Raw genomic sequence first — 23794 nt, forward strand, 5'->3', positions numbered from 1 at the left:
CCTCTTTTTCCTCTTCTTTTCGTGTTTTCTTTTCCCCTTTTGTTTCCTCTCAAATTAGCTTCCCTCTAGAATCAGAAAAGCACCAAGGAAGAGTAGGCCCAAAGTAGCCGCGAGCTGTAATGCCAAAGAACTTCAATCGAAAGTATTCCCGCTCGGAAGAAAAGCACAATTTCAGCATCACATGTGTATGTAAGCATATTGAATGCATGTCAAAGGTTCAAACTTTTCTGTTCTGTAAAATCCACTCAGCTGAGTACATGAACAATAGTGCTAATGAATTTTGGCAAGCAGTGGTTCCATGATCAAGGATAACACATGAGCCTCATGTTCATCTGAAAATTCACTGGTCTTCTTAAACCCCCTTGTTGATACCATTTGCATCTCCAGCATAAGCAAACATCTTGTGAAGCTCGGAAAAACCATACTCATTGCAGATCTAGAACCCGTTCTCCTTCTAATTTGTTTATACCAAATATCAGATTCAATCCCAAACAGCGCTTGTCTCTTCTGTAAAATTGAACATGAACCAACTGAAAGAAAAATGTTCAAGCAAAGCAAAGCACAACGTCTACGCCAAAGTATGTACAAAGTAACAAATCTCATGTACAACTTTTGGGTGGTTTCACACCTCGAATGCGCAGCAATACGACAACGCCCAATCTCAATGTCCAAAATAGAAATAACATATCCGTACACAAAGGCGCATACAAAATAATAATCAATAATCAATGTCTCGATAGACATAACAAAATATAGGCGTGGCGCCTATCAAAATATAATCCAAAGGTCGAATACTCGCTAGACTCCAATGCTTTCCTCCGCCACTGCTGCTATCTCTACACATCAACTGAAGCATTCACAATCATTAGTAAAATAATACAATTAAACCGACAAAAGTGAATACCTAGCAGTCTTCAGCTACAAAAATAAATCAACTGGTTAGAAATAAATCCTAACCTTAATTTATTACGAGTGCGCACTCTAAACTCATAAACGTTTATTAATTTAATATGCATTTTGCGGAATCACCCGCTATGGAATCACCCATGTACACACTAAATTAATGAAACGCCCGAAAAGGACAGGCGTCCCCATCAACTTCTCGCACAAAGAATCCTCTTTGTGTATGAGCCCCGGTCATCTAAGTTTACGGAATCCACCGTAAAACCTCACGGAATCCACCGTGGCACGGAATCCACCGTGGAATATGCCTTCTGGCATCATACCCCCAAATCAAAGAATCAAAAGATATGACAGAAATATTATGAATTGCAGGTCTTTTACTCAATGCATCAGCAACTACATTTTCTTTTTCAGGTTGGTATTGAATGATAGGATGAAAGCTTTGAATGAAGGAAGCCCATTTGATATGACGATCAGAAATTTGGGGTTGGCTAAGTAAATGTCTAATGCTTTGCTGGTCGGTCTTTATCATGAATTCTGAACCCATTAAGTAGTGCTTCCACTGTTTTAATGCTTGTACAACTGCTAATAGTTCTTTGTCATAAGTGGAATATTTGAGCTCAGAGGGTTTCAGCTTAGAACTAGAATATGCTATTGGATGATTGTCTTGCATTAGTACGGCTCCTATTCCTGATCCGCTAGCATCGGTCACAACTAGAAAGAATGGTCTATTAAAGTCAGGCAATTGTAGAACAGGGGCATTGGTTAATGCATGTTTCAGTAAGTCAAAGGATTTCTGCTGAGTTTCAGTCCATTGATAAACAATTCCTTTCTTAAGAAGTTTGGTTAATGGTAAAGCAAGTAATGAAAAATTACGTACAAACTTCCTATAGAAATTAGCAAGACCAAGGAATGAGCGTAACTCATGCACATTTTTAGGAATAGGCCAATGCAATATTGCATCAATTTTCTTAGGGTCAACTTTAATTCCTTCTTTTGATACAATATGACCTAAATATTCTATTTCTGTCTTAAAAAATTCACTATTTTCAGGATTTGCAAACAATTGATTTTCTTTCAGTAATTGAAAAACTAATGATAAATGCTCATAATGCTCTTTTTTACTTTGACTAAACACCAAAATATCATCAAAGAAAACAATCACACAATACTGATATTTCAGAAAGATACGGTTCATCATTCTACTGAAAGTAGCAGGTGCATTAGTTAATCCGAATGGCATGATTAAGAATTCGTAATGGCCAAACTGTGTTCTGAATGCAATCTTAAATATGTCGGATCTATCTAGCCTCACCTGATGATATCCAGACTTAAGGTCAATTTTGCTAAATATAGAAGATCCTTGCAGTTTGTCCATAAGGTCATCAACTCTAGGTATAGGATACCTATTCTTTACAGTGATTTTATTTAATGCTCGGTAGTCAATACACATACGATAAGTATTATTCTTTTTCTTGACTAAGAGTACAGGTGCACCGAATGGAGAACTGCTAGGTCGAATTAAACCTCTATTTAGTAATTCTTCAACTTGACTCTGGATTTCTTTTTGCTCTATTTGATTGTGCCTATATGGTGCTTTGCAAGGTGGTTGTGTGCCAGGAATTAAATCAATCTTATGGTCTTCTGGACGTGAAGGTGGTAAACCTGGTGGTAGGTCTTCTGCAAAAGAGTCCTTAAAATATGCAAGAAATTCCTTATGCCTAGGGTGCATATGATTTTCCTTTGCTTGTAATTCATTCACCCAAATGAGATATGATTTAGTACTCTTGCGTAGTGCACGTTTTGCTTGAGTATGCGAAAGCAGTGGAAAAATATTAGATGCATGCATACCATATAATATAATAGATTTTCCTTGAAAATTAATATGCATTGTGTGCGTGGAATAATCTATATTTGGATTATGCTGGTGTCTCCAAGGCATTCCTAAAATAATGTCGCTTGACTGTAATGGAACAACTAAGAAATTTCTTCTTTCAATATATGAACCAATTTGAATCTCTAAATCTTGTACTTCTTGTGTGCCATTGTATCTAGTGCCTAAAAATGCAGCTTTTTTGCGATAATGCGTAGGTACTGTATGTAATTTCAATTCCTTTACCAATTTTGCTGAAATAAAGTCATAAGTACTACCATCGTCATGCAAGATAGTTCTTTCCTTTCCATGCACCAAACATTTCATAGTTAACAATGAATGTGGAGTAGGCATACCTGGTAAAGTGTCGGAAGTAGTAGTAGGATCATCCTCATCTTCAGTGAAATCAGGCATATCCTCATGCTCGTCTTCGTCCATGGCTCATAGATAGTTGATATGTGCTGGTGGCTTCTTTGAATGACAATTTGCTGCGAGATGCCCTGGCTGGTGACACTTATAGCATACTATTGGTTTGGCTTTGGTTACATTATTTGCAATGGCTGGAAGTCTGGGTACATTTGGATTTGCTTGTGGAATAGGCTTAGGATTTGTATTGACATTGGATGGTAATGCAGGTGGTTTAGCCCAATTCTTGCGGAAAGATGGTGATGAGAAACGACCTGGATTAAACCTTCTAAAATTGGAATTGAATTGTTTAGATCCATAGTTACCATTGGCTTGGAATTGCTGTGGTCATCTGTCTCTTCCGCGTAACTTATCTTTAGTGTCGTGAGCTAGTGAGATGGCGTCTTCAAGGGTAGCAGGCTTGAACATGTTCACTTCAGCGTAGTAATGTCCAAGAAGTCCAGACATATACTTCCGCTTATGTGTCATCTTTGGTACGTCTTCAAGCATGCGTAGCTGTAGGAGTGCACTCCAAAAACGCTCTGTATACTGTGGAATAGGCTCACGATCCCGTTGTTGAAGTAAATCCCATTGCTTGATAGCCTTCTCATGAAATTGCGGTGGAAGGAAATTCTGCATGAACTTCTTCTTGAAATCTTCCCAAGTAGCAGGACATTCTATGCTCTTGCGTCCTACAGTCCACCATAGTGATGCTCTGTCTATCAGATGATTAGTAACACACTTGATTTTATCTTTTTCTGGATAAGTTTCCTCATGGAAATAGTCATCAAACTGGCTAATGAATGATAAAACAGTCTTTCCTTCTCGTATGCCATTGAAAGTGCGAAATTTAAAACTTCGTTTACTTATCTTGGATTCCTTGCAAATGGTTTGTGCTTCAAGAGTGGCGTCGATGGTACGTCGAATCAAATCTTCAGCTTGAGGTTCTTCTTTATCGGTGGACGCTCTTTGTAATTTTTTCAATTGTGCTTGCAATGCTTGCCTAGCCCTTCGCTCTTCTTCCAATTGTAGCATGATTAGATCCAGCTTTTGTTCCATGGTAGGCTCAGGTAAGTCGTCTTCTTCAGCCATAGGATCATCCATATGTAGTGTCGTCATCCTGTAAAACTCAATAAACCTTTCTTACTCAAAATCAGGTTAGCGGGATGAGCGTAGCTTAAATTCGGGGTTTCAAGGCTATGTATTTTTGGGTATTTCTTTCTCAATTTTCAAAAAATCTGCAATATTTCCGTCTTCGTTTGCTGAAAATACTTCAACGAACCTGTAGATAGGTAGAACACCTTGCCACGAACAACTTTCCAGTTCAGAGTTTTTGCGTAGGAACAAGCCTTCTAGGAGTTTTAAGCACTAGTCAGTTCTGACTCCAGTTGACTAGTCTGACTTGTAGAGTTGCAGACTTAGCCGACTTGCAGAGTTACAGACTTGCAGAACTTAGGCAGACTTGAGGAATTTGCAGGACTTGATTCCACTTGACTTACAGAACTTGACTTCGGAGGTGCAGGACCTGGAGTTTGTCAACTTGTGTGTCTTATACAACTTGATGAAAGCTTAAGGATTTAAGCTTAATAGCTTAAGCTATGGAAGGGGGAGCTAATTGAGAAAAAACGGCGCAGATCGTGGAGGACGTGGGCAGCCGTTTGTTGACGACGCGGATTTTTCGGACGTCCTCAGATACCTCGATGAAGATTTTTGTAAAGCTTGTTGAATTTCCTTAAGCTTTTAAGCTTTATGACTAAGCTTTTGAAGAAGAGAGATATGAGCTTCTTACTATATTTCCACAACTTGTGTATGGAGATGAATGCGTGGTCCTCCGCCTATACAGCCTGGTCCTTCGCGATCTGAGAGTAGAAACAGGGGTTCTTGATCGCCAGAAGTCTGCCTGTATCGACGGTTCGCGACGAGATTGACTGTAGAGCCCGATCGTTCCTGGAGCTCCGCCTTCGCTCGAGATTGATAGCGATTGGAAGCTCTTGATCTCAGCTCCGCTCTGATGCCACTGGTGCACAAATCGGTCGCTGTATGCTCACGTAGTGAATCCCAGAAGGTCCCCAAGAACAATGAACTCTACCTTTTTGCACAAAAAACAATGTAAAAGCATGAACGACAAGAAGCAAGAGACCAATTGGGTTCAATCTCCCCCCGTGCCTTGTGTGAGCGCTTCACAAAGCATGTATTTTTATGTATATTTCCATCTTCATGCTCAATAATAGCCCAATTTACAAAAATATAACAAGCTTTTAGCTTTTGAGTTTGCTTTCTACAAAAATAGGAAAGTAAAGCTAATGGACGGTGCCCATAGAGTCTGGCACGCCCAATCTCAATGTCCAAAATAGAAATAACATATCCGTGCACATAGGCGCATACAAAATAATAATCAATAATCAATGTCTCGATAGACATAACAAAATATAGGCGTGGCGCCTATCAAAATATAATCCAAAGGTCGAATACTCGCTAGACTCCAATGCTTTCCTCCGCCACTGCTGCTATCTCTACACATCAACTGAAGCATTCACAATCATTAGTAAAATAATACAATTAAACCGACAAAAGTGAATACCTAGCAATCTTCAGCTACAAAAATAAATCAACTGGTTAGAAATAAATCCTAACCTTAATTTATTACGAGTGCGCACTCTAAACTCATAAACGTTTATTAATTTAATATGCATTTTGCGGAATCACCCGCTATGGAATCACCCATGTACACACTAAATTAATGAAACGCCCGAAAAGGACAGGCGTCCCCATCAACTTCTCGCACAAAGAATCCTCTTTGTGTATGAGCCCCGGTCATCTAAGTTTACAGAATCCACCGTAAAACCTCACGGAATCCACCGTGGCACGGAATCCACCGTGGAATATGCCTTCTGGCATCACTCCTTCTCCCTCTCCCTCCCTCCCTCCCTCTCCTCTCGAAATAAATTACACACGCATACATACACTCTCTACAAAATACATGCCTCATATCGACATTCAAAGCAACGTAAATGTTCATTAAAAAAAGTACTCCCGTCGTTGTTAAACATGTCGATATCAACATCTCTATAAAACCGTCGCTATACGCATAATTATTTGCGTCATAATTTTTGTTGGTTTTGCCACGCAAATAGTGACGTATATAGCGACGGTTTGCGACACATTGCGATGCCAATAACGACAGCGCATGTAAATTTATGACACTAATAGCGACAATAACATAATTTTTTTCGTGGCAAGACATATTTTATAAATAAATTACATGTTAGGTACACAATGATGGTCAAGATAAGCATAAAATGTTCTTGAGCCCATAAGACTAATACATATAGAATGAGTACAAGATCGCTAATGAAAACCCATGAAATTATAGCAAGATACAAATGATGATAAGTACATAATACATAGAAGATACATGCATAAATCACATGACCAAAAAATAAGAACATGTACGCTCCACGAATCCAAGCACGAGCTATAGATCCTTACTATCCGAAAGCTTGTCCCGACGTAAAGGAGCATCGAACGGACTTTGAAAAATAAACTACACATCAATCCACCATACATAATGCATTTTAAAAAAGATAGTAACTACATATAAAAAAGATGATTGACTTATTGGGCCATTGCATACATATAATCTATCGATCAATAGTGAAATTGTGTCTCTCTGCATATGGAGTCTCCAAGCTGATGGGATCACGGTTTATAATGGAGTGTTGCAAAGAAAATAGAATGCAACTGTTAGAAACACGATTGTTAGTAAAAGTAATATTGCAAATAAGAAAGTGAAAAGAACAAAAGAAACACTCACAAAGTCCTCAAAATAAGTCATGGCCACTACTCTCCAAATGATGCATGACCCTTGCCTCCAATCGTGCCCTCGCTGTGCTGTCGCCAGTGTCCTGGAGAATCTGTAACCTCCTCTGTGAGTCTCCACCAGTCATCTGTATCTAGCCACTCAAGCTTTGAGGTGCCACTCTTGAGTGCCTTGCGTGCATCTGATTGTCTATGTGACATGTATGCACACATACACTCCATCATCCACCTAATGTAAAACCTCTCTACCGCAGTAGAGGTACCAAAAACTCCTCATGCAAGGATATTACTATATAGTCCTTGCTCCTCTTGGGTATATTTTTCCAATGGTCTAAGACGTGCCGAAAAACTTGTTGAAACAACTCTCTCATGCAAGACATCACCCTCCTTCCCTCATCATTCATGATCACAACTCTTGTCGTTCTGTAATCTACGAGGTATCTATATCTCTTTGGGGTATGTCTAAGGTGTGTCCTCTCCCACCTACGACCACACTCTCGGATATAACCAAGATACCCTTGTATATCTTGTGTATCCACAGGGGTAATATCTCTCAGAGTAGCACCCATAGGGGTGCCACTTACTGCGGACGGCTAAGCAAAAGGTTGAGTCACTTGAGTAGATATCTCCATAGATGTGACAAATCCTACATGTGACACGCCTCCATCAGAACGATGAGACAGAGACATTGCATTGGTTTCTCCACAACACCCACAAACATTGAGCCACTCTACCTCAAATCTGTATACGAGAGCGAGAAGTAGCACCCCTATCTCAAGCCGAGACCACAGGCTCACATCATCCACATCTCCATAGCACCCCCCAAAACCACTTCCTTCGTCCGGGCCTAGTCTGGAGTGTCAATATCGTCTAGTAGAAACTGAAGCATCAAAGCGTGCCGAAGTAGATCTAATGGAACAACCCGATGGCCTCCGAGACAACTATTTGTTTGCCATATCTCTGAATTTGGCCATTTGATCTGGAGACATATGTATGAATATCTCTTACAACTCCTCGTCGCTCATCTCTCGACTCATCTTGGTCTCCAAATATCGTCAAAAGTAATCTGTACAAATAGAAAATGATGTTAGTATAATCAATATAAAGATTGAAGTAAAGAATGATAATATAACTCTGAAAAAAATGATATTACTTAAAAGGCATATTTTAAAGTATCCTTATAAGTGATTCATCAACCAATTGAGTAGGCAGATGCTATAAGTATGACATAGCCTAATCCTATGTCAATCTCCTGTTACAACTCTGCATACACTGAAAGGTCTATAAATAGGTCACCACAAAAGGAGTGCACTTTGTTCTCAAATAATTCCTAGCCTCTTGTCTTTGCATCATTGTTACCCGAATCTGCCTCCTCTACACATTCCAAGTCATCTTCGACCTATACCGCTTGCAATATCGACCTCTCCGCCTGCATACTCTCCTCATCTATGCTGGGAACATTGCTTTCATTAAATACTCTCACACTTTGAGGAGCTGAAGGCACAACATACCACCATCGAGGTTCTCGGAGGTTTTAATAAAAAATTACTTGTTCAAAATCACATATAAGAGAGATTTAACATTTGTGACTGTTTTGTGTTGTCGTGAATTTTTTTAAAAAAAGTTTATTCACCTATTTACAATGAGGCAAAAACACAAATGTGTTACACGAATCCGTCCATATTTTCTCGGAATCTATTTCAAGAAATCTAAATGAACCTCGCCGAACGATTGTTCCGGCTTCTTCCAATACCACTTTGAACCATTATACATCGAATATGATCATGGAGAAGCTATAGTAGTCTCTACTGAGATAACACTTTGCAAGTTTCCAAAATACTCTATCTTATCTATAATGGTATTTGGATCCACGGGTCACCGTCGGCTCTCTTGCTCAAACTTTACTATGACACCACAATCCATTGAGCGCATTTTGTCAATACACTCCACCCAAAAATGTCACCCGCGTAACCATGCCACACTGTATATTTGGTAATGTATATTAAAATGATTAGATTAGTTGTCACATATAAAATCTAGATATTATAGCTTATAAAACATGCGGTCACCTTCGGACTACATCCCCTAAAGAATTTCCACTTCTTAGCAGAGACCTTCACCCCTTTGCAAACGAGAAGCTGTGATCAAAGCTCCATGTAACCATCGCATAGATATAAACCATAGCATCTCCTCCATGCCCTCAGGATATTGAATCGATCAATGGCGCGTACTATGTCAAAATTTCGATCACACTTCTTCCCGATCTTTTCTAGCCTGCTTGTACTATCTAGTGAGCCACGTCTCCATGGATGCATGATGCAATATACAAAAATGATTCACTTTCTTCTCCAATGCAGCATTTATCATTTTTTCTACCCCATTTCCAACCATATCTCCGATTATCCTATTATCTTCCTTCAATGACCATAGCATATTGTTGTATAAATCCATCGTTGGTAGCCGCTATAAAATATGCATTAATGCCTTTGACACCGGTTAACCTTTAACCATGCTACCTTCTGGCGAGCTCGTTATCACACAAAGTCTTTCAGGGTTTTCATGAAGAGCTCCAAGAAAAACATCCATCACGTATAGAGGGGTTCCGCAATCTCCACTTCATCTACAAGATGCATCAGGAGGTGGGTTTGTATCATAAGCATGTTGGTGGACAAGTACTTCTCAAAGAGACAGACCGTCTCTATTGCTCCCTGCCTTGTGGAATCAATAGAGGATGTCTTGATCTCCTTCTGTGAGATTCATTGCACTAAATTCAACAACTTGTAAATCGCCCCTCATATTTTTGGAGTGAAGCATCCTGTGATCGTGCTCGGTAGTATAAACTGCCACAAATGAAGAAGCATTACGAACACTGAGTAGACACTAAATAGAAAAATACGCAGGCCACTTTCAATCGAAAACTTGACATATCTTATACCAATCATGAAAGTTTAGCCTTGATAGTTGGTTATATTTAGAAAAAGTGAATATGAGGGAACACATCATACTTGCGGGGTATGAATAGACCTGATAATTTGCTTCACAATGCACTCTTCTTTAATGGACAGAAACCAAGGAGCGCGAGGTAGTGGTGCGCAGATCGGACGCAGATAGCTCACGTGGTGAATCCCGGAAGGTCCCCAAGAACAAAGTACTCTACTTTTTACCACAAAAATCCATGAAAAAACAAGCACGACATGAGGCAAGAGACAAATTGGGTTCAATCTCCCCCATGCCTTGTGTGAGCGCTTCACAAAGCATGTATTTAATGTATATTTCCAATCTTCATGCTCAATAATAGCCCAATTACAAAAATATGACAAGCTTTTAGCTTTTGAGTTTGCTTTCTACCAAAAATAAGAAAATAAAGCTAATGGACGGTGCCCATAGAATCTGGCACGCCCAATCTCAATGTCCAAATAGAAATAACATATCCAGGCGCATAAGCGCATACAAAATAATAATAAATAATCGATGTCTCAATAGACATAACAAAATATAGGCGTGGCGCCTATCAAAATCTAATCCAAGAGTCGAAAACCCGCTAGACTCCAATGCTTTCCTCCGCCACTGCTGCTATCTCTACACATCAACTGAAGCATTCACAATCGTTAGTAAAATAATACAATTAAACCGACAAAAGTGAATACCTAGCAGTCTTCAGCTACATAAATAAATCAACTGGTTAGAAATAAATCCTAACCTTAATTTATTACGAGTGCGCACTCTAAACTCATAAACGTTTATTAATTTAATATGCATTTTGCGGAATCACCCGCTATGGAATCACCCATGTACACACTAAATTAATGAAACGCCCGAAAAGGACAGGCGTCCCCATCAACTTCTCGCACAAAGAATCCTCTTTGCGTATGAGCCTCGGTCATCTAAGTTTACGGAATCCACCGTAAAACCTCACGGAATCCACCGTGGAATATGCCTCCTGGCATCATACCCCCGGGGTGGGATAGCAATTGACCTCAATTGCTATTAGCTCAATGTGGAGCTAACAGAGTGGGGAAAGCATTTAAGTCTCTAGCGTGCATCCATTGTGCTTCCTCTACAGGATGGTTCTTAAATTTCACTAGATATCTAGAATACCTTCGGCCAGTTCTAGTGGTCATGTAGTCTGTGTCTATAATGGCTTCTGGTTCAAGTATTTCAGTCTCTTCTTCTAGTAAAGGTGGATTTTCATAGACAGGGTGGATAGGTAATTGGCCTCTAAATGGTCTCAATAAACTAATATGAAATGTATTATGAATTTTCCAATGAGATGGCAATTCTAACTTGAATGCATTGTCATTAATCTTATGAATGATTCTAAATGGTCCGTAGAATCTAGGAGCTAATTTGACAACTGGATGTCTATCTACACTTTGCAGTCTACGCTTTTCTATTCTAAGCCAAACATAATCATCAACTTTGAAATTCATGGCTTGTCTTTTCTTGTTGGCTTGTTTGGTATATGATTGTTGGGCTTTAGCAATCATATCCTTGACCTCATCAAAAATAGTGTTATGCATAACAGCAATATCATCGGCACTTTGTATTCTATTAGACAAAGATGCAACAGGGGTAGATAATCTATATCCATAAATAACTTCAAAAGGTGCTTTCTTTGTAGATGTGTGCGGTGTATTGTTGTAAGCAAACTGTAATAAATGTAAATGAATATCCCATGTCTGAGGTTTAGAGATAGTGTATGCACGTAAAAGATCTAAAATGGTACTATTTGTGGCTTCTGTTTGTCCATTTGTTTCTGGATGAAATGCAGATGAGAAATCAATCTTTGTGCCTAAATTTGCAAACAGTGTTATCCAAAAATTATTACAAAATCTAGAATCTCTATCTGAAATAATCACTTTTGGCAATCCATGGTTAGTAAAAATAGTTTTCAAAAATAACTGTGCTGCTTGTGATGCTATTAAAGTTTTCTTACATGCAATGAAATATGCTTGCTTACTAAATCTATCTACAATTGTCCAAATCATGTCATGGTTAGATTTAGTATTTGGTAAACCAATAATGAAATCCATAGATATATGTTCCCAAGGTTTAGATGGAATAGATAAAGGCATTAATAATCCATACTGTTTACCATGATGTCTCTTTATTCTTTGACAAATCAAACATTCAGAAACGAAATTAGATACATCTGCATCCATATGCGGCCAATAAAAATCTTCAGTTAACATGCGTAATGTAGAAATGATACCTCTATGACCTTGATATGGGGGACAATGAATTTCATTCAAAACAAAAGATCGGAATGGAATAGTAACACACAGTCTCTTTTCAAAGAACATGAATCCATCATTATATGACAATGAATCAACAGGAATGAAATTATTTTGAACTAATTTTTGCCAATCAGAATGAAAAGTAATATCCTGGTGATATGTATCTTTCATGGTAATCAAAGAATCAAAAGATATGATAGAAATGTTATGAATTGCAGGTCTTCTACTCAATGCATCAGCAACTACATTTTCTTTTCCAGGTTGGTATTGAATGATAGGATGGAAACTTTGAATGAATGAAGCCCATTTGATATGATGGTCAGAAATTTGGGGTTGGCTAAGTAGATGTCTAATGCTTTGCTGGTCGGTCTTTATCATGAATTCTGAACCCATTAAATAATGCTTCCATTGTTTTAATGCTTGTACAACTGCTAAGAGTTCCTTGTCATAAGTGGAATATTTAAGCTCAGAGGGTTTCAGCTTAGAACTAGAATATGCTATTGGATGGTTGTCTTGCATTAATACGGCTCCTATTCCTGATCCGCTAGCATCGGTGACAACTAGAAAGAATGGTCTATTAAAGTCAGGCAATTGTAGAACAGGGGCATTGGTCAATGCACGTTTGAGTAAGTCAAAGGATTTCTGCTGGTTTTCAGTCCATTGATAAACAATGCCTTTCTTAAGAAGTTTGGTCAATAGTAAAGCAAGTAATGAGAAATTACGTACAAACTTCCTATAGAAACTAGCAAGACCAAGGAATGATCGTAATTCATGTACATTTTTAGGAACAGGCCAATGCAATATTGCATCAATTTTCTTAGGATCAACTTTTATTCCTTCTTTTGATACAATATGACCTAGATATTCTATTTCTGTCTTAAAGAATTCACTCTTGTCAGGATTTGCAAACAATTGATTTTCTTTCAGTAATTGAAAAACTAATGATAAATGCTGATAATGCTCTTTTTCACTTTGACTGAACACCAAAATATCATCAAAGAAAACAATCACACAATATTGATATTTTAGAAAAATACGGTTCATCATTCTACTGAAAGTGGCAGGTGCATTAGTTAATCCGAATGGCATGACTAAGAATTCGTAATGGCCAAACTGTGTCCTGAATGCAGTCTTAAATATGTCGGATCTATCTAGCCTCACCTGATGATATCCAGACTTAAGGTCAATTTTACTAAATATAGAAGATCCTTGCAGTTTGTCCATAAGGTCATCAACTCTAGGTATAGGATACCTATTCTTTACAGTGATCTTGTTTAATGCTCGGTAGTCAATACACATACGATAGGTATTATTCTTTTTCTTGACTAAGAGCACAGGTGCACCGAATGGAGAACTGCTAGGTCGAATTAAACCTCTATTGAGTAATTCTTCAACTTGAGTCTGGATTTCTTTTTGCTCTATTTGATTGTGCCTATATGGGGCTTTGCAAGGTGGTTGTGTGCCAGGTATTAGGTCAATCTTATGGTCTTCTGGACGTGATGGAGGTAAACCTGGTGGTAGGTCTTCTGCAAAACAGTCCTTAAAATATGCTAGAAATTCCTTATGCCTAGGGTGCATATGAGTTTCTTTTGCGTGCAATTCATTTACCCAAATGAGATATGATTTAGTATTCTTACGTAGTGCACGTTTTGCTTGAGTATGCGAAAGCAGTGGAAACATATAAGATGCATGCATACCAAATAATGTAATAGATTTTCCTTGAAAATTAATATTCATTGTGTGTGTGGAATAATCTATATTGGGATTATGTTGCTGTCTCCATGGCATTCCTAGAATAATGTCGCTTGACTGTAATGGGACAACTAAGAAATTTCTTCTTTCAATATATAGACCAATTTGAATTTCTAAATCTTGTACTTCTTGTGTGCCATTGTACCTAGTGCCTAAAAATGCAGCTTTTATGCGATAGTGCGTAGGTACAGTATGCAGTTTCAATTCCTTTACCAATTTTGCGGAAATAAAGTCATGGGTACTACCGTCATCATGCAAGATAGTTCTTTCTTTTCCATGCACCATACATTTCATAGTCAACAATGAATGTGAATTAGGCATACCTGGTAAAGTGTCGGAAGTAGTAGTAGGATCATCTTCTTCTTCAGTGAAATCCGGCATATCCTTATGCTCGTCTTCGTCCATAGCTCCAAGATAGTTGATATGTGCTGATGACTTCTTTGAATGACAATTTGTTGCGAGATGCCCTGGCTGGTGACACTTGTAGCATACGATGGGCTTGGCTTTGGTCACATTATTTGCAATGGCTGGGAGTCTGGGTATATTTGGATTTGCTTGTGGAATAGGCTTAGGATTTGGATTGACAGTGGATGGTAATGCAGGTGGTTTAGGCCAATTCTTGCGGAAAGATGGTGATGAGAAACAACCTGGATTAAACCTTTTGAAATTGGAATTGAATTGTTTAGATCCATAATTACCGTTTGCTTGGAATGGCTGTGGTCGTCGATCTCTTCCGCGTAACTTATCTTCAGTGTCGTGAGCTAAGGAGATGGCGTCTTCAAGGGTAGCAGGCTTGAACATGTTCACTTCAGCGTAGTAATGTCCAAGAAGTCCAGACATGTACTTCCGCTTATGTGTCATCTCTGGTACGTCTTCAAGCATGCGTAACTGTAGGAGTGCATTCCAAAAACGCTCTGTATACTGTGGAATAGGCTCACGATCGCGCTGTTGAAGTAAATCCCATTGCTTGATAGCCTTCTCATGAAATTGCGGTGGTAGGAAATTTTGCATGAACTTTTTCTTGAAATCTTCCCATGTAGCAGGACATTCTATGCTCTTGCGGACTACAGTCCACCAAAGTGATGCTCTGTCTATCAGATGATTAGTAACACACTTGATTTTATTTTTTTCGGGATAAGTTTCCTCATGGAAATAGTCATCAAACTGGCTAATGAATGATAAAACAGTCTTTCCTTCTCTTATGCCATTGAAAGTGCGAAACTTGAAACTTCGTTTACTTATCTTGGATTCCTTGCGAATGGTTTGTGCTTCAAGAGTAGCGTTGATGGTACGGCGAATCAAATCTTCAGCTTGAGGTTCTTCTTTATCAGTGGACGCTCCTTGTAGCTTTGTCAATTGCGCTTGCAAGGCTTGCCTAGCTCTTCGCTCTTCTTCCAATTGCAACATGATAAGATCCAGCTTTTGTTCCATAGTAGGCTCGGGTAGGTCGTCTTCAGCCATAGGATCATCCATATGTGGGGTAGTCATCCTGTAAAACTCAACAAACCTTTCTCACTCAAAAATCAGTTAGCGGGATGAGCGTAGCTCAAATTTGGGGTTACAAGGCTATGTATTTTTGGGTATTTTCTTCTTCAATTTTCAGAAATTCTGCAATATTTCTGTCTCCATTTGCTGAAAGTACTTCAACGAACTTGTAGATAGGTAAAACAACTTGCTGCGAACAACTTTCCAGTTCAGAATTTTTGCATACGAACAAGTCTTCTATGAGTTTTAAGCACTAGTCAGTTCTGATTTAGTCTGACTTGCAGAGTTGCAAACTTAGCAGACTTGCAGAGTTGTTGACTTGCTGGACTTAGGCCGACTTGCAGAACTTGCAGAACTTGCAGAACTTGATTCTACCTGACTTGTAGAACTTGACTTTGGCAGCGCAAGACCTGGAGTTTGTGGACTTTGTTGCCCTGTGTGACTTGTAGAAAGCTTAGAAGCTTTAATTGACTTAATGGATTAAGAAGCTTTAAGCTTCTTAATCCGTCGTGGATTTTGAGGACAAGAATATGTCCTTCACAGATTTGCGCCGCCCTGGACAGCCTCACGCCGCCGATTGACGAATTGTTGTTTGAAGCTTTCTTAAGCTTATAACTAAGCTTATTAACTGATAACTTTAAGCTTTGAAGCTTAATGAAGAAAAAGAATTACTCTTTTTGTCTGTTATCCACGATTTTAGTGAAGAAGATGATTGCGTGGTCCTCCGCCGACAGAGCCTGGTCCTTCGCGATCTGACAGTGGAAACAGGGGTTCTTGATCGCCAGAAGTCTGCCTGTATCGACGGTTCGCGACGAGATTGACTGTAGAGGCCGTTTGTTCCTGGAGCTCCGCCTTCGCCCGAGATTGGTAGCGATTGGAAGCCCTTGATCTCTGCTCTGCTCTGATACCACTGGTGCGCAGATCGGACGCAGATAGCTCACGTGGTGAATCCCGGAAGGTCCCCAAGAACAAAGTACTCTACTTTTTAGCACAAAAATCCATGAAAAAACAAGCACGACATGAGGCAAGAGACAAATTGGGTTCAATCTCCCCCATGCCTTGTGTGAGCGCTTCACAAAGCATGTATTTAATGTATATTTCCAATCTTCATGCTCAATAATAGCCCAATTACAAAAATATGACAAGCTTTTAGCTTTTGAGTTTGCTTTCTACCAAAAATAAGAAAATAAAGCTAATGGACGGTGCCCATAGAATCTGGCACGCCCAATCTCAATGTCCAAATAGAAATAACATATCCAGGCGCATAAGCGCATACAAAATAATAATAAATAATCGATGTCTCAATAGACATAACAAAATATAGGCGTGGCGCCTATCAAAATCTAATCCAAGAGTCGAAAACCCGCTAGACTCCAATGCTTTCCTCCGCCACTGCTGCTATCTCTACACATCAACTGAAGCATTCACAATCGTTAGTAAAATAATACAATTAAACCGACAAAAGTGAATACCTAGCAGTCTTCAGCTACATAAATAAATCAACTAGTTAGAAATAAATCCTAACCTTAATTTATTACGAGTGCGCACTCTAAACTCATAAACGTTTATTAATTTAATATGCATTTTGCGGAATCACCCGCTATGGAATCACCCATGTACACACTAAATTAATGAAATTCCCGAAAAGGACAGGCGTCCCCATCAACTTCTCGCACAAAGAATCCTCTTTGCGTATGAGCCCCGGTCATCTAAGTTTACGGAATCCACCGTAAAACCTCACGGAATCCACCGTGGAATATGCCTCTTGGCATCAGGTAGTTGCAAGCAACCATCAGCACCTCGATTGTGGCCAAGGCACCTCCATCTTACCTATCTCCTTCAAATCCATTCATGCCCCTGTAGTGTCTCTCTTTCCTATTATGTGGTCCTATAGTAAGCTGCCCATATTCTTAAAAATATGCATGAGATCCAAGTGGTTGATCTGTAAGTGGGTCAAATATGACAACTCATAAAAAACCAAGAACTGTTGTGTTCCAATTGGATGTGACTCCGTGTGGATTATTTTCAACTCGTATCAGCTTTGGGCATTTATTCCTGCTGGAGATCATCCAAGAAAACCTTCTCTCAGTTCATGACCCTCCGACAAGAAAGGGGTGTGTCCTTGATATACCATCTTCTTCATGGTTTGTGACCTTTCAAGAGTCTAACTGTGGCCCACACAATGGACATGCATCATAACTTGAGGTAACCACACATGTCCCAACACTGCTATTTAGTCAACACAAACTTGAACAAGCTATGATAGATATAACCAAGGAGAACAAAAGCCTACTTACCTGAGCACTCCTCGAATCCCGGAAAGTCATGCATAGTCCACATGAGAATGGCTCATATATTGGTAGACCGTTGACCATTGCGCTTGCTCATATCTTCGACGGTGACCCCCTCCTTCCACAAAATCTTAAGCTTATCGACTAATGGATAGAGATAGATGTCCATATTCTTAACTTTGTAGCGGCCATGAATGAGGAAGCTAAGGATCAGGTGTCCTTTCTTCGTAAAAAGCCATGGCGGGATGTTGTAATTAACAAGGACTATAGGCCACACACTGTAAGAAGTTGAGCGGAGACCAAATGGATTTATACCATTCATAGCAAGACCGAGCCGAAGATTCCTTAACCCTCGTACAAAGCATGGAAAGGTAGAGTCAATGTGGCTCCATGCATATGAATCTGCTCTCCATCTGTGGATCTATTTTGTGCATGTCATGTTATCAAGCTCGCCATGCCCGACATACGAAACATGTGACGTATATGTAAGATAAGTGAAAAATGTCTAAGAACTTTCTGAGGGATTGTTTGCCCTTGTAAGTCCTGTCGATATATGTGAGTACCACACTTTGGATATGTCTCCATAGTCCCATAGTCTCCTCGAAAGAGTATGCAATCGTTGACACATACATGGATGATGTTGTAGTCCATGCCAAGCTTTCGTAAAATATGTCACACATAATTACAAAACTCAAACATGCCACTATTTTCAAGAGGAAATATATAATACTTTAGCAACTTGAAAAAAAATCGTAAAACACCTTGAAAAAGCACGTGTTTTTTATAATGGAGTTAAAAAAATCAATGGAACGTACGTAGAATGTACCCCAACAATTCGATCATACTTGCATCGCTCCACCCATATTTTATATGCACATTTAGGAGCGCAAGCAACGTCTTCAGGCGAGATACTCGACACACATCATATAATGGTATGGATGCTTCCTCTCTTAGCGGATCAGATGACTTGGCATCCATGGATATCAATGCATCGATCATTGTCTCTATCTCAAGCTCCAAGATTAGAGGAAGGTCCCAAATGCTGACTATCTTCTCTGGTATTAAGGGTATAGACTGAGTCGTGCCTTCCAAGTAGTGGATTGGCTCAAGCACTCCATATATTGTATGCCCACGAACTCTTCTAACTGGCCGCAATAGGTGTATTCCTCCTTGGGATGAGACGTCACCTCCTTGTATAAATTTTACGGGCATGTCTAATGTTTTCATACATGATATTCAATTAGTTTGCAAATGTAAGGCATGATCGATACACACTTTTCTTACCGTTCGCTCAAAGTCTGAGATCACCTGATCAATGATTTTCGATATTAAAACTCGGTGAAGCATCGTGTGTGTTCTATAAACAAGCAATGCTTTCGTCTCATTGCTAATGTGCATTGAGAGCAAGGACACTGGATATATTGATTAAGATACACCTCGCGATCTTGGACATCATGACCATCATCATTTTTCATTTTGTCTACGTTACAACAAACAACATGTTTTTATTCTCTTTCTCTTTATCTATTTTTATTTGCCTCACTTCATCCTTCTTTGCTTCTCTCTCCCCCTCTATTTCTATAAATGTTTCTTTATCCACTCCATCTTCCCTCTCCACTCTCACTTTTTCTCTCTTTTCCTTTCCCTCCCTTATTTTCTCTATATATTTCTCTCATTTCCTCTTCATTCTTCACACTCGACGCATCTCACTAAAATCAAAATCGAAGATAAAAATAAAAAACTCATAAAACTAAGCATTAAAAGACTCTCTCTCCCCACCCTTCTTCATGCCTCTCTTTCCCCTCTTCCATTCTCTTTCTATAATTTTGTTCTCTAGTTCCTTCGTTTCTGTTTTTCTCTCTCTTTCTCCCCCTCTATTTGTTGTTTTTTCTATCTCTCTTTTTCTCAAATTCTCTTTCTAGCTCTTTTATTTCCACTATCATTCTTCTCTTTACTTCACCCTTTTATCCACCTCTCCCTTCACTCTCCATTTCCTGTTCTCTCCCCTCTCTTTCTCTTTCTTTGTTGCCCCTCTCTTTGTTTCTCTCTGTTCCCTTATTGTTTTCTCACTCATTCTCATGTCTCCCTCCCTTTCTCTCTCTCTTTATTTGTTATCTTTCATTTTTTTAATCTATGTCGTTCTTTTCCTTTTCATTTATTCTTTTTCTTCTTCTTCTTCTTCTTCTTCTTCTTCTTCTTCTTCTTCTTCTTCTTCTTCTTCTTCTTCTCTCTCTCTCTCTCTCTCTCTCTCTCTCTCACTCACTCTGTCTCTCTCTGTCTCTCTCTCTCTCAGTCTCTCTCTCTCTCTCTGTCTCTCTCTCTCTCTCTCTCTCTCTCTCATTTCCTCTCTTTCTCCCTCAATGCATCTCATTCTCAAGAAAAACAAACAAAAGAAAAGAAAAAAACACAAAAACAAACCAAGAGGAGACAATGTACTCACCCTATAAAGACAAGAGGATGGATTCTTTGTCTCCTCTTCGTAACGTCTCCTCCTTCTCCTTCGTGCACTTCTCCCTCTTCTTCACATACGGCGGCGGCGGCAGTGAGAAGCTCTCATTTTCTCTCTTTCTCTCTTCCTCTTCCTCTCTCTCCCAAAGTCACGATCTCTTTTGCTCGCTCTTAAACTGTTTGTAGCAAAATACCGCACTTCGATTTTTTATACTTTTTTTTCTTACTGGCGTCACTATTGGTGTCGCAAATGCGACACAAATAGCGACACAAATAGAGACTACTATTTTGGGTTGGAAACCACAATCGCCACACACACACACACATTTTCCTTTCTCCCCTCTTGTTATTTTCTATGTTCTATGTATGTGTTTATGTATGTATACACACATGTATGTATATATATGTGTAAGTACATAATACACGTGTTTCCATTTATGTGGTCTCATAAGTGTGTGTCCTCTCTCTCCTCATAATATTTCTCTAATCTACTTTTCTTTTTTCCTAAGTTCTATGTCTCCATCTTTTTTCATATCATATATGTGCATGTGTATATGTATGCGTATCTGCGTATATGTACATGTATGTGTGTGCTTAATATGTGTGTTTTCATTCACATATTTTCGTAAGTGTATATCTTCTCTTTCCCTCTTCGCACCATAATTTTAGGCCAATGCTTCACATCGATACTCTAACTCAAGGTCTTCTATAGTTGTGTTGTGCGTATATCGATTTGTTGCAAAGATCACACACACACACACTCTCTCTCAATATGTGTGTGTGTGTGTGTGTGTGTGTGTGTGTGTGTGTGTGTGTGTGTGTGTAGCATACCAATATATGTAAATCTTAATGCCCATTGCCCAAGATGTTGATTCTCCTTCCCCCTTATTTTTTTCTATCTTTTATAAACTCTTATGTCATGCAAGTAGTGCTCTATATATATATATATATATAATTTACACTTTGGGTAACTCTTTCTCATGTGTACATAAGTATTTCTAGGTGAATTTACTATAAAGATACGATTGCATATTCATAATTATTAACACTTAATATGCTATTAATGATAGTGAAAAATATTAAATATGTTACAAACAACCAAATATACAAAATATTCATATTACTCTTAATTTGATAATGTATAATACTCAATCAATAACTAGTGAATATATATTCTTCATTATTACAGGATCTATTTACTATTAAAAAGTAAAATTATATATTCATAATCATTGATATAAAAATGTATACTAATTTATTATATTATTGAGCATATCAATATATTGATATAGTTAATGTAATAATTATTAACAATATAGTTAACTTATGTCCCTAACTCTTAGTATACATTAATATTGATATACTTTAGAGAATATATATTTACTACAAATAGTAAATAAACTATACTAGTAACAATCCTTTGTATGAAAAAAATATAATAAATATATTTATAATGTATCATTTATAATATTATTAACATGGTTATTAAAAATATTTATACTTATCAACATTTATATAGTCAAAATTGATATTATTATATCATTATGATTATTTATATTATACATAACATTATTATATTCACAATATGTTTTAGAAAAAATGTAATGAAAATGTAACTAATAGGTAAATATTTAAAATATCAATATTAACAATAAGTATATTCATAGCTATATAATATTACATCAATAATTACATTAATAAAATATAAATAATGGATATTAGTAATCAAGTATATATAAGCTATACTAACATATTGACTCTAATAGTATATACAACAACATAGTAGCTATATACTATTGTATTAGTAAGATATTGATTTAGTAATATTAACTTATAATAATTAACATAATACTTAGTAGTATAATTATTTACTATAACTAAAAAATATAATTAAATATATTGCTAATTATTTATCAATCTCATTAACAAGTGTTAGAGTTAACACTAAATCAACAAATTTTATAAACATTAAATGAAAAGCATATCTTAATATTTTTAATCAATAATAATAGATAAGTTTATTTATCAATATCATTGAAATATAATTACGAAAGTCAACATAATATAAATAAATACTTAGCATTAAGTATATAACATTTATTAAAACTTATTAACAATACTCAAACACATGTGGACACACACATCCCCCCTCCCCCTTCTCTCTCTCTCTCTCTCTCTCTCTCTCTCTCTCTCTCTCTCTCTCTCTCTCTCTCTCTCTCTCTCTCTCTCTCTCTCTCTCTCTCTCCATTGCATCTGCACGTGTAGGCATGTGGGTGAGCAAGTGAAGCACATTAATAGTAAGCAACGAGGGTGGGAATGAAGAGCCTCTCAATGGTAGACACATGATGTGAGGACAATGACGGACAAAAGATGCAAGATGGTAGTGAAAAGGAGAGAACAATGACGAGAGAGAGAGAGAGAGAGAGAGAGAGAGAGAGAGAGAGAGAGAGAGAGAGAGAGAGAGAGAGAGAGAGAGAGAGAGAGAGAGAGAGATATTGTGCAACATTAGGAGAGATTTGGACTCAAGTTTAGGCATTTTAGTTTTAGAGAAAGAAAGCCTCTCAACCAATAGGGGGAGAGCTACTATTACACTAAAATAGGGTTTTCCAAATTTGAAGCCTTTTATCCCATTTTGATATATTTTTGAAAAAAAAACATTTTAAGGTAATTTTTGGAGAACAAATTTGTGAAGGCACAAGAAACAAGAGGTATTGGTACAATTTAAGATACTAGATGGAAACATTTCTTGTTAGTCCCGTAGTCTCCTATTTATTTTCTTGAATTCTTGAATAATACACCTGAACATTTTCCCTCCATTGTGCTATCCCTCTCTTTTTCAACACAAAAATCTAAAATAGTTTAACAAAGTGCATGTTCTCTCTCCATTTTTACATAGGATTTGCTTTCATATTCTATGTCAATGGAAGCTTCACATCCTTGACATCCTTCCTATTCATCAGAGCAATGGAAGCTCGACCTCTTTAGCATCCTTCCTCCTCTACTAGAGCAATCACAATATATAAAAATTTTGATCTTGACAACAATAGGTGGATTCCTACTATCATATATGTTGGTACTTGGGTAATATTGCAAACAAAGAAGAGGAGAAGATGTGGAAATGAATTCATTGATACTTACAAGGGACAAGTCAAGGATTTCAATCTCAAAGGATTAGGAAAAAAAATCAAGGAGGTGCTTATACAACATGCATATATGCACTTAGAACTGCCCTTGTAGAATTGGCCCATTGACGTGCCACGCCATAGACCAAACTATAAGTTCAAAAAATTTCAATAGCCTTCAAACTGGGTTTTATGTTTCAAGTTTTTGCTAAAGTTTATCTATCTACATATCAAACCTTAAAGATTAGCAACCTATCAAAAGCATACTTGGAATATTTTATGTATCTCATGGCTCTATTTGCAAGCAATTGTACAAAGTGACATCAAACAAGTCATTAGCTAAGGAAGGGTTTTTCTTTTATGACAAATTTTACAATGCACCATCAAGCACGATAAGATTTGGATCTCTCAAGCCTCTTCCACTCCTAGCTTTAGAGAGTGCAAAGTTGCCAATTCCGA

This window comes from Lygodium microphyllum, unplaced genomic scaffold, assembly GCF_053477565.2.
Source record: "Lygodium microphyllum isolate KBCC unplaced genomic scaffold, Lygodium_microphyllum_v1.1.10 scaffold_38, whole genome shotgun sequence".
Taxonomy (NCBI): Eukaryota; Viridiplantae; Streptophyta; class Polypodiopsida; order Schizaeales; family Lygodiaceae; genus Lygodium; species Lygodium microphyllum.